The 8,564-nt window shown below is 32.1% G+C and overlaps 1 pseudogene; it reads left to right on the top strand.

The window, feature by feature from the left end:
- Positions 1-6,937: 6,937 nt before the first annotated feature.
- On the top strand, positions 6,938-8,257 carry LOC143569376 (UDP-glucosyltransferase 29 pseudogene; annotated as a pseudogene).
- Positions 8,258-8,564: the final 307 nt, after the last annotated feature.

Here is an 8,564-nt window from a genome sequence, read left to right as displayed (position 1 = left end):
GTAGAGGGTGACTTTGGTACATGCAACAAGAATATTTTTTTGTATTATTATTTTGTGTATAGTCAAACAAATAATGGTTTGGGTGGTGGTAATGTCAATTGTCTTGTTTGTTGCTTAATCATATTATACTTAGAAAAAATAAATTTTATAAATTGTATAAATAGGGTGATGAAACATTAAGTAAAAAAACTAGTTTAGGAGGGTGTCGGGTCAAATCCTGAGTCGTTTTCAGGTCAAGTCGTTAGATGATCCGTTATGGGAATCATAATTGATAGTTAAACTAATTCTTAACAATTTTAGGCTAAACTTCAACTCGGCTTGATAGCGGGTGTGAGCTCGAGTTTGGCTTAAAACAAACTCAGTTTTATTTATAAACAAAATTATTACAACTGATCGTTAGAATCAATATTAACATTCATTTCAAATCAATATAAATATAACAAAAATTGATTATAAGGGAAAACCCCCTTAGATAAATCTAATAATAATATAATCCAACAAAACATAATTGACAAATTCCAGTTTATATGCGCGTATGTATATTCAAATTATAAGTTCAAGTTCGAGCTCAAGTTTTAAGTTCAAGTTCAGTTATAAACTTGATAAAAGCTTGTCTCGGGCAAGCTCGAAGTGCTTTATTAACTTTAGGTGTGTTAAAGTGTGAAGTCACTTCTATAAAGATGTGTGAAATACACATTAACTTCTTTTGAGTTGTAAATAATCATAGTTATTTTGGGTTTGGGGTTCATGACCATTAAGCCCACTGGTATGTATGACCTACTATTTGGGCCTGGCCTGCTCAACAAAATAACTTAGCCTGTGATGCATGTCCAATAAAGAAGCGTGCCTTAAAATCTTAAATCAAATAGAGGTGCAAGTAGAGGTGCACAAATCGGGTTTTTCTATTACTCGGTTTTGGGTATGAAATCGGATTCGGGTATGACTGGTATTGGTCATACTTGAGTCGGGTTCGGGTATTGTCTCTAAAAACGATATCCTATGCACCATGTTCGGGTCGGGTACAGAACCAGGTACTTTGAAACCGAGTATTTGAATACCATATTTCCGGATATTGAAAAAAAAAATCATATTTTTGGTTTTTTTTGGGCATTTCTCGGATATAGATTGGGTTTTTAAGGGGCTGCACTTTTTTGAGGTATTTTTCGACTATAGCTCGGGTATTTGAAAAATCCGGTTTTGAGCATGGAGCTGAGTCCGGTTTTCGGGTATTACAGGATACAAATCATCAAAATGTTTGTTACCCAATTTCACAAGACCAATGTTCCAACCCAAAATGTTACCAACTAGGTTTGAGGCCCCCGCAAGGGGGGGGGGGGGTATTGTTTGTTTGATTGGTACGCCTTCTGAACTTGCAGTTTATACCGACCATCTGTGTCATTTATTCCTTAAAGCAAACCACATCAGTTGTATCGTCTATCGGTGAGTACCTGCTGCAAAGGAAAGTATTAATTTAAACATATGTTGATTGTATGTTTCAATAGTATGATGCTAACATGCACTTGAATTTGGTTTGTCAACTTAAAAGGAAGACCATCATGTGAATACTAAAATATTACTCTGCACTTTTGTCCCTAGCTAGCATAACCAAAAAATAAGTAATATTTTCGTTCAATTGTGGGATTAGATGGCTCTAAAAAAAGAAGGTTGAAACTAAAATTATCATTATTGGTACCCGGTGTCCCAAAACATGAAATTCGGTCTGGTAAAATTGGAAACGAAAAGAGTAATGTGAATGGCAGTCGATGGTAAAATGTGAGTAAAAATACCTGATTACAACATGAACAACGAATATGTTGGTGGATGACAGTGCAGGTGAAAACCATTGGAGGGAGTAGCCACATCTAACTTTCAAACACTTTTGCAAGTATTTAAATCATTTTGGTTAACCACCTAACTAAATTTCATTTTGGGCCTACATGACTAAAATCACCAATTTCTTTTTAAAAAAATTAAGCTTTCCAAATACTTAAATTAAGAAAGATCCCAAACCACTTTTAATCTGTCATTACTCAATTTCAATTGTTACTAATCTCAGTCAGTCATAACTTTTTTATGAAATTTCTCCAACACACATCACCATTTTTTTTTGCTAGATTCTCAAATTCTAAATTCATAACATTATTTCTAAGCTTTGGAAGTGTTTTGACTTACGCAACATTAAAAAGCACTAGTTGTGTTAGAAATCCATGTATTGCACGGACACAACACAAATGAAGGCTATATAGTTTACCTGCTTTAGGGTGGCAAGTGAAGTGCACCTCAAACACTTATATGTGTTAGACTACAAGTTTATATGGCGTTTCCACTCATCAATTGTGTTGGGTGCTTCTTATGAGTAAAACAAATAGCACGTTTTCTCGTGGTACTTGACAGCTGACAACTCTACAAACTTTGAAAAATAAGTGCATGTGAGTTATGGTGGGGTGGGGGGGGGGGGGGGGGGGCGTTCGCTGTTTGAATGCTCTCATATCGCCTCTAAGACTCCCACCTCTTTAGATAAACCACCTTTGTGACCCCTTTAGTTTCTTTCGTTAACATTTTCATCCCACTTATAGTGTTTGTTTCATTTAAACCATAATTCAGCTATTAACTTTTTTTAAACTATTTATATTTCTCATGAACCTCAAAATCTAACAAATATATTAAAACAAAATCAATTTGTCCACTTGTCCTTTTCCTAGGGTGTCCACCTAGTGTTCCATATCATCCACTTTCCATACTTAAAATTTCCACATAATTAATCAATTAATTTTATCCTAATGCTAATTAACATTTAAACCAATATATAACACAAGTATTGGTCAAACTTAACATTTAAAGTTTTGAATTCATAACTTAACATTTTTTTTAACCAACCTAAATATAAAAAATTTCAATGTTTAGATTACATCGATACAGAAGGCAAGCGGGCAACCCATTTTTGAATTGCAAAACTCAATCTTTTAAAAACTGCAATTGCTGATCTTCGAGTCATAACATTATTATTAACCCGCTGAACACGGGTAAGTAACTCCACAGCTTCGGGAGCGAGGAAAGCAAAAGTGTTAAAGGCAAAAGGAAGAAATAAATGTTGGTTGTCAAGACACGCCTTAACATTTACTTTGACTTTATTACATCTAATTAATATATTAAAGGAAAACCAATTTGTCCACTTGTCCTTCTCCTATGGTGTCCACCTAATGTTCCATGTCATCCACTCTCCATGCTTATAATTTCACATAATTAATCAATTAATTTTAATCCTAATGCTAATCTTCTTACTATACTATTAAAGCAAAACAAGATATTCACATGGCTTTCAAATAGGATGTCCACATAAGCTTACAAGGTTTCCATCTCTAGAATTGCCACATAATTCACTAATTAATATTTTCTAGAATCTTAACTTCACTAATTAATGTTTTATAGAATCATAACCAACTATTTCATTTCAAATAATTTAAAAAATGATTTTGACTACAATTAATTATTTATAACTAATTTTTGCTACCTTTTTTAGTATGAATATTAATTTAGTAATTCAATGATTTGTATATTTATACAGTTTCTCATTCACACCATTTATATATATTTTTCTTACATCTTGTGGTTTTGAAGAAAACAATGTAAAGAATTTTTATAATAGCTATACATATATATATATATATATATATATATATATATATGTATAGGGGTGGGTTCTAGTGAAAACTGCTCTTAAAGAGAAAACTTAAAAACTCCTAAAAACTTCTAAAAAACTATTTTTAACTTTTTTAAAATTTTTTTTGAAGTTTCTTTTTTTCCCATTATTCTTATATGTTGTTATTGGTTCAAAAAAAAAATAATTCTTGTCAGTAACTTCGTCGGTATAGTGCGCATGTGTAATAGTGTGCATTGCATATATGCAAAAGTGTTTGTATTGCACATATTTGATACACGCTATTGTATATATGCAATATAAGACTAATACACATATCGAATACACATTAGTACGAATGTGTAATACAACATTAACGCACATGTGCACCACATCGACTTTTATTTTATTATTATTTTTTTCCATATAATACAACACTACTACACATATACAAACACAAATATTGAATATATGCAATAAAACACTATTAAACTAAAAAATACATAGTAATACACATGTGTAATACAACGGTATCGCACAGTAATACGTATGTGCATTACAGCGGGTTTTTTTTTATATTTTTCGAGTGAAATATAAGAAAATATAAGAATAATGGCTAAAACAGAATTTTGAAGATATTTTTTATTTTTAATTAAAAATAATTCTTTAGGAGTTTTTTAGTTTTCTCTCTAAATGTGAGTTTTCTCTTGATCCTCTTCCTATATATATATATATAGGGGATGGATCGTGCGAGAAGTGATATTATAGCGAGAAGTGAAGAAGTCGATCTTAACCACTGATTATCTCTTATTTGTTCAATGCATTAATTCCTTTAATTACTCCTAAAATATTCTCCACATTAATTCTAGTAGAAATTTATAAATTTGAATTATCTATTTCCTACATATAAATAAAAAAATGTATATGTAGGTGAATTGTATTAAATTGATCACCTACATAAGTAACAAAATAATCTACACATAACTCATATTCAATTATACAAATTGTTAGTTATTTTTATTTTTATCAAAATGTAACTCGTATTTACCAACACAACTTATTTTCTTCTACACTAATTTTATTTCTTTTATTTTTCACCAACACATAACTATTTACCTACACATATATCGTATTCACATACACAGCTTGTTAGTTCATTTTGTTTTTACCTACATTAAATAATATTCATCTACACATAACTCGTATTTGCCTACACATAAAAGATAGATTACAAAATAATTAAAATTATAAAAAAAGATGATGTGTTCTTACATTATGAATATTTTACAAGTTTATGTTAATACTATTAATTGTATGTGATATCATGAACAAAGTTTGTTTGTGCAGGTTAATATTCTGATATGTGTAGGTAAATACAAATTGGTAGGCTATAACATGAAGTAAATTTATATATGTAGGTTATTATTGTGATTTGTGTAGGTTAACATGAACTAGTTATGTGCACGTATATACATATTGTGATCTGTGTAGGTGATAACATGAACTAGTTTTTGTATGTGTAAGTTAATATTATGATTTGTGTAGGTGTTTGTTATTATGATGGTTAATATATTTATCTTTTATATAGTATGAGTATGATGATTTTGTTTTATGAATTGTTTAAAGATTAAATCGAATTAAAAGATAAAAATAAATGTAAAATCATTTGTAACTTAACATTAATTAGTATTAATTACTAAAAGAAACTCCTAAATTTTTAACTAATATGTTTCTACAATTAAATAATCCCAAATTAAAAAGAAAACTTATGATTGGTCAGAATCTCTTCTCGCACTTCTCACACTAAAAACACTTCTGAAATGAACCAAATTCTCTATATATATATATATATGACGTTTGAAATTTTTTCTACCCGTATGTAACACAGGCCACTATCCTAATAGACAAACGGGCAACAAGCTGCGTCACAACACCCTTTTGAATAACAAAACAAATAGCACTTGAAATTTCACCCCTCAATTCATTACAATACAGATAGTACTTTGAATATAAGTTTTACAATAATTGAATTCAACATTAATTCATTACTAGAACATTATTTTTTTACCAGGGTGTTGCAAGTTTCAATTATATACTTAAGAGTACGCTTGATGAACGTATGCAAAATGTTTTAGTTATTTACACGCTAGCAAACATACTAAGTATGGGCATTTAACAATCACAAAGTTGAAAGCAAAAGGCAAATGCGAAGTTAAAACTATACATTTTGTTATCGAACAACTAATACAATCATAAGTTTTATAAAAGGTAGTCTTGAATTTAGTAGAGTTTTATACAAACATAGACAAGAGTTTCATAATTCTGTTAAACTACAAGGGTATGTCCGTGTTCGTTCATTTAACTTTAAACGAACGTGAACATGAACACAAACACTTAATCAAACAAATATTTGTGTACATGTTCGTTTATGTTTGTTTGTTTAAAATATGAACGAACAGTTCACGATAATATCAACTCTTAACTAAACAATTTCAAGACATATATTGATAAGTCCAAATATAATAAACATAGAAACAAATAATGATAATGAATATAATAAACACTCCATCTTATTGATAAGTCCAAATTAATTACAATAACTTTCCAATCACAAATTGAAAGATCGTGAGATTGCCCTTGGATCGTTTTTACAACCGTATCTTTTATACATAGAAACAAAAATATAAAACTAACTACTTTTTTTAAGTAAGCCATGATTTGCAATAATAATAAAATATATTTTCCAAAATAAATAAAACACATAGTTAAGCAAATTTGATTTTGAAAATAAAGAAGGGTAGGTTTTAAAAACAGCCAAACCAAACCCTTCATCAGGTTAGGCACGTTTCTGGTCAGATCAACCTAAACGAAGACGGTTTTAGAGTGCCCAAGCAGACCCGCTATTTAGATTTTTTTTTTCATCCAAAATAATGTATTGCCCGGTTAAAGCAATAAGGCAAACATTTAGATGTCCAATTTAGTAAATTCATATATTAACATGTTAATTTTTTCCTTTATGGCAAAAATAAAGTTATATTGATTGTAGATTCGAAACATCTAACTATAAATTAAACAATTTCAAGACATATATTTGTCTTGTGTTCCACGCGTGTAAATAAAAGACGCATGTAATCATATGTGGAAAATAAAAGATTTTGATGCAATTTCTTCCATGTGTAAAACAACTTTCCATATTAGCAAAATTAATATATATACACCACCAACGTTGATCACCTCAATTAAACAACCACCTTCAAATTATCAAATTGCATAGCCTTAATTTGTCTTTTGATTTTCAGAATGACAAAGAAGAACCAAAAGCTTACTGTTTTGATGTTCCCATGGTTAGGTCATGGTCACATCTCACCCTTCCTAGAACTAGCCAAAAAACTAAGTAACACAAACCTATTCGACAAGATCTACCTTTGCTCGACTCCTGCTAACCTCGATTCGGTCACCAAAACATTGAAAAACAAGCCAAGTTTAGCATCGATTCGTTTCGTACAACTGAAACTTCCCACATTACCTGAACTTCCACCACAACTTCACACCACCAATGGCCTCCCTATCCATCTTATGCCAGTTCTCAAGCAAGCTTTTGATATGTCAAGCCCTGGCTTTTCGAAAATCTTGAAAAACTTAAAGCCTGATTTGCTCGTTTATGATATTCTACAACCGTGGGCTCCAAAGGCGGCTGCCGCCCTTGGAATCCCTGCGGTGTGTTTATCACCACTAGTGTTGCTGCTGCTAATAATACCTATCGTGTCGAGTGCACGGAAGAAAACCGCAAAGATTTAGCGAGTATCATCGGGTGTTATAACAATTCGAAAAGTATTATTCTTGTTAAATCGTTTAACGAGATTGAAGGTAAGAATACTGATTATCTTTCTGTGTTGACCAGTAAAAAGATCGTGCATTTAGGTCCACTCACGGTGGACCCGCGTCACGTGAGCATGAAAAAAAAACAGTGTGATCGAGTGGCTTGACACAAAAACCATTGTTTTTGTTTCTTTTGGGAGTGAATATTTTCTTTCTAGTGGTGATTTGGAGGATATAGCACATGGGTTGGAAATGAGTGACATGAATTTCATATGGGTTTTAAGGTTCCCAAAAGGGAAAAAAGAAATAAAGCTTTCTGAAGCTTTGCCATTAGGGTTTCTTGAAAGGGTAAAAGACAGGGGTTTATTAGTTGAAGGGTGGGCCCCACAAACAAGAATTTTAGGACACGACAATGTTGGTGGTTTTGCGAGTCATTGTGGTTGGAGTTCAGTCATGGAAGCTATGAAGTTAGGTGTTCCTATAATAGCCATGCCCATGCAGTTTGACCAGCCGGTCAATGCACGGTTAGTTGTCGAAGTTGGGGTCGGTGTGGAGGTGGTGAGGGATGGGAATGGGAGGGTCGGGCGCAAGAACGTGGCGGCGGCTGTGCAGAATGTGATGGTGAGTAAGTTAGGGGAAGCTGTGAGGGTAAAAACCAAGAAAATGAGTGCTACATTGAGAGTTAAAGGAGAGATGGAGATTGAGGCTGCAGTGGAGGAGCTGCTAGAGTTATGCAAAACTGGCGGGATGGCCAAGTTGAAGAAGATTCAATTGATGAAACCGCTATCAAAAAGACTTTGAAAGAGATGAGAAGGCAAGGATAGGAGGCATCATCTTTATTAATTTACATATATGATAATATATTACTATTTATTTACAAGTTTTATTTAGAATTTCACAAGAACTTTTTTTTTTGGTGTTGTGGAGGTAATTTGATTTTACATTAGAGCTAATGAAGTTTTTCGAGTTCTTGTTTTGCTTCATGACGTGCGTAAAACTTGTCAATTGCTGCTCGTAGCTCCACTAAAGTACGACAAATACTAAGTACCTTGTGAGTCAACGTAGCTATTTTACTCGATGTGTTGGTTGTATACTTCGGATCAAGAGT

The sequence above is a fragment of the Bidens hawaiensis genome, unplaced genomic scaffold (genome assembly GCF_021521415.1).
Source record: "Bidens hawaiensis isolate Kalapana, Puna unplaced genomic scaffold, B.hawaiensis_p1.1 tig00024462_1, whole genome shotgun sequence".
Lineage (NCBI taxonomy): Eukaryota > Viridiplantae > Streptophyta > Magnoliopsida > Asterales > Asteraceae > Bidens > Bidens hawaiensis.
The sequence above is the reverse complement of the archived record's forward strand: the minus strand, read 5'-3'. Positions and strand labels throughout refer to the sequence as shown.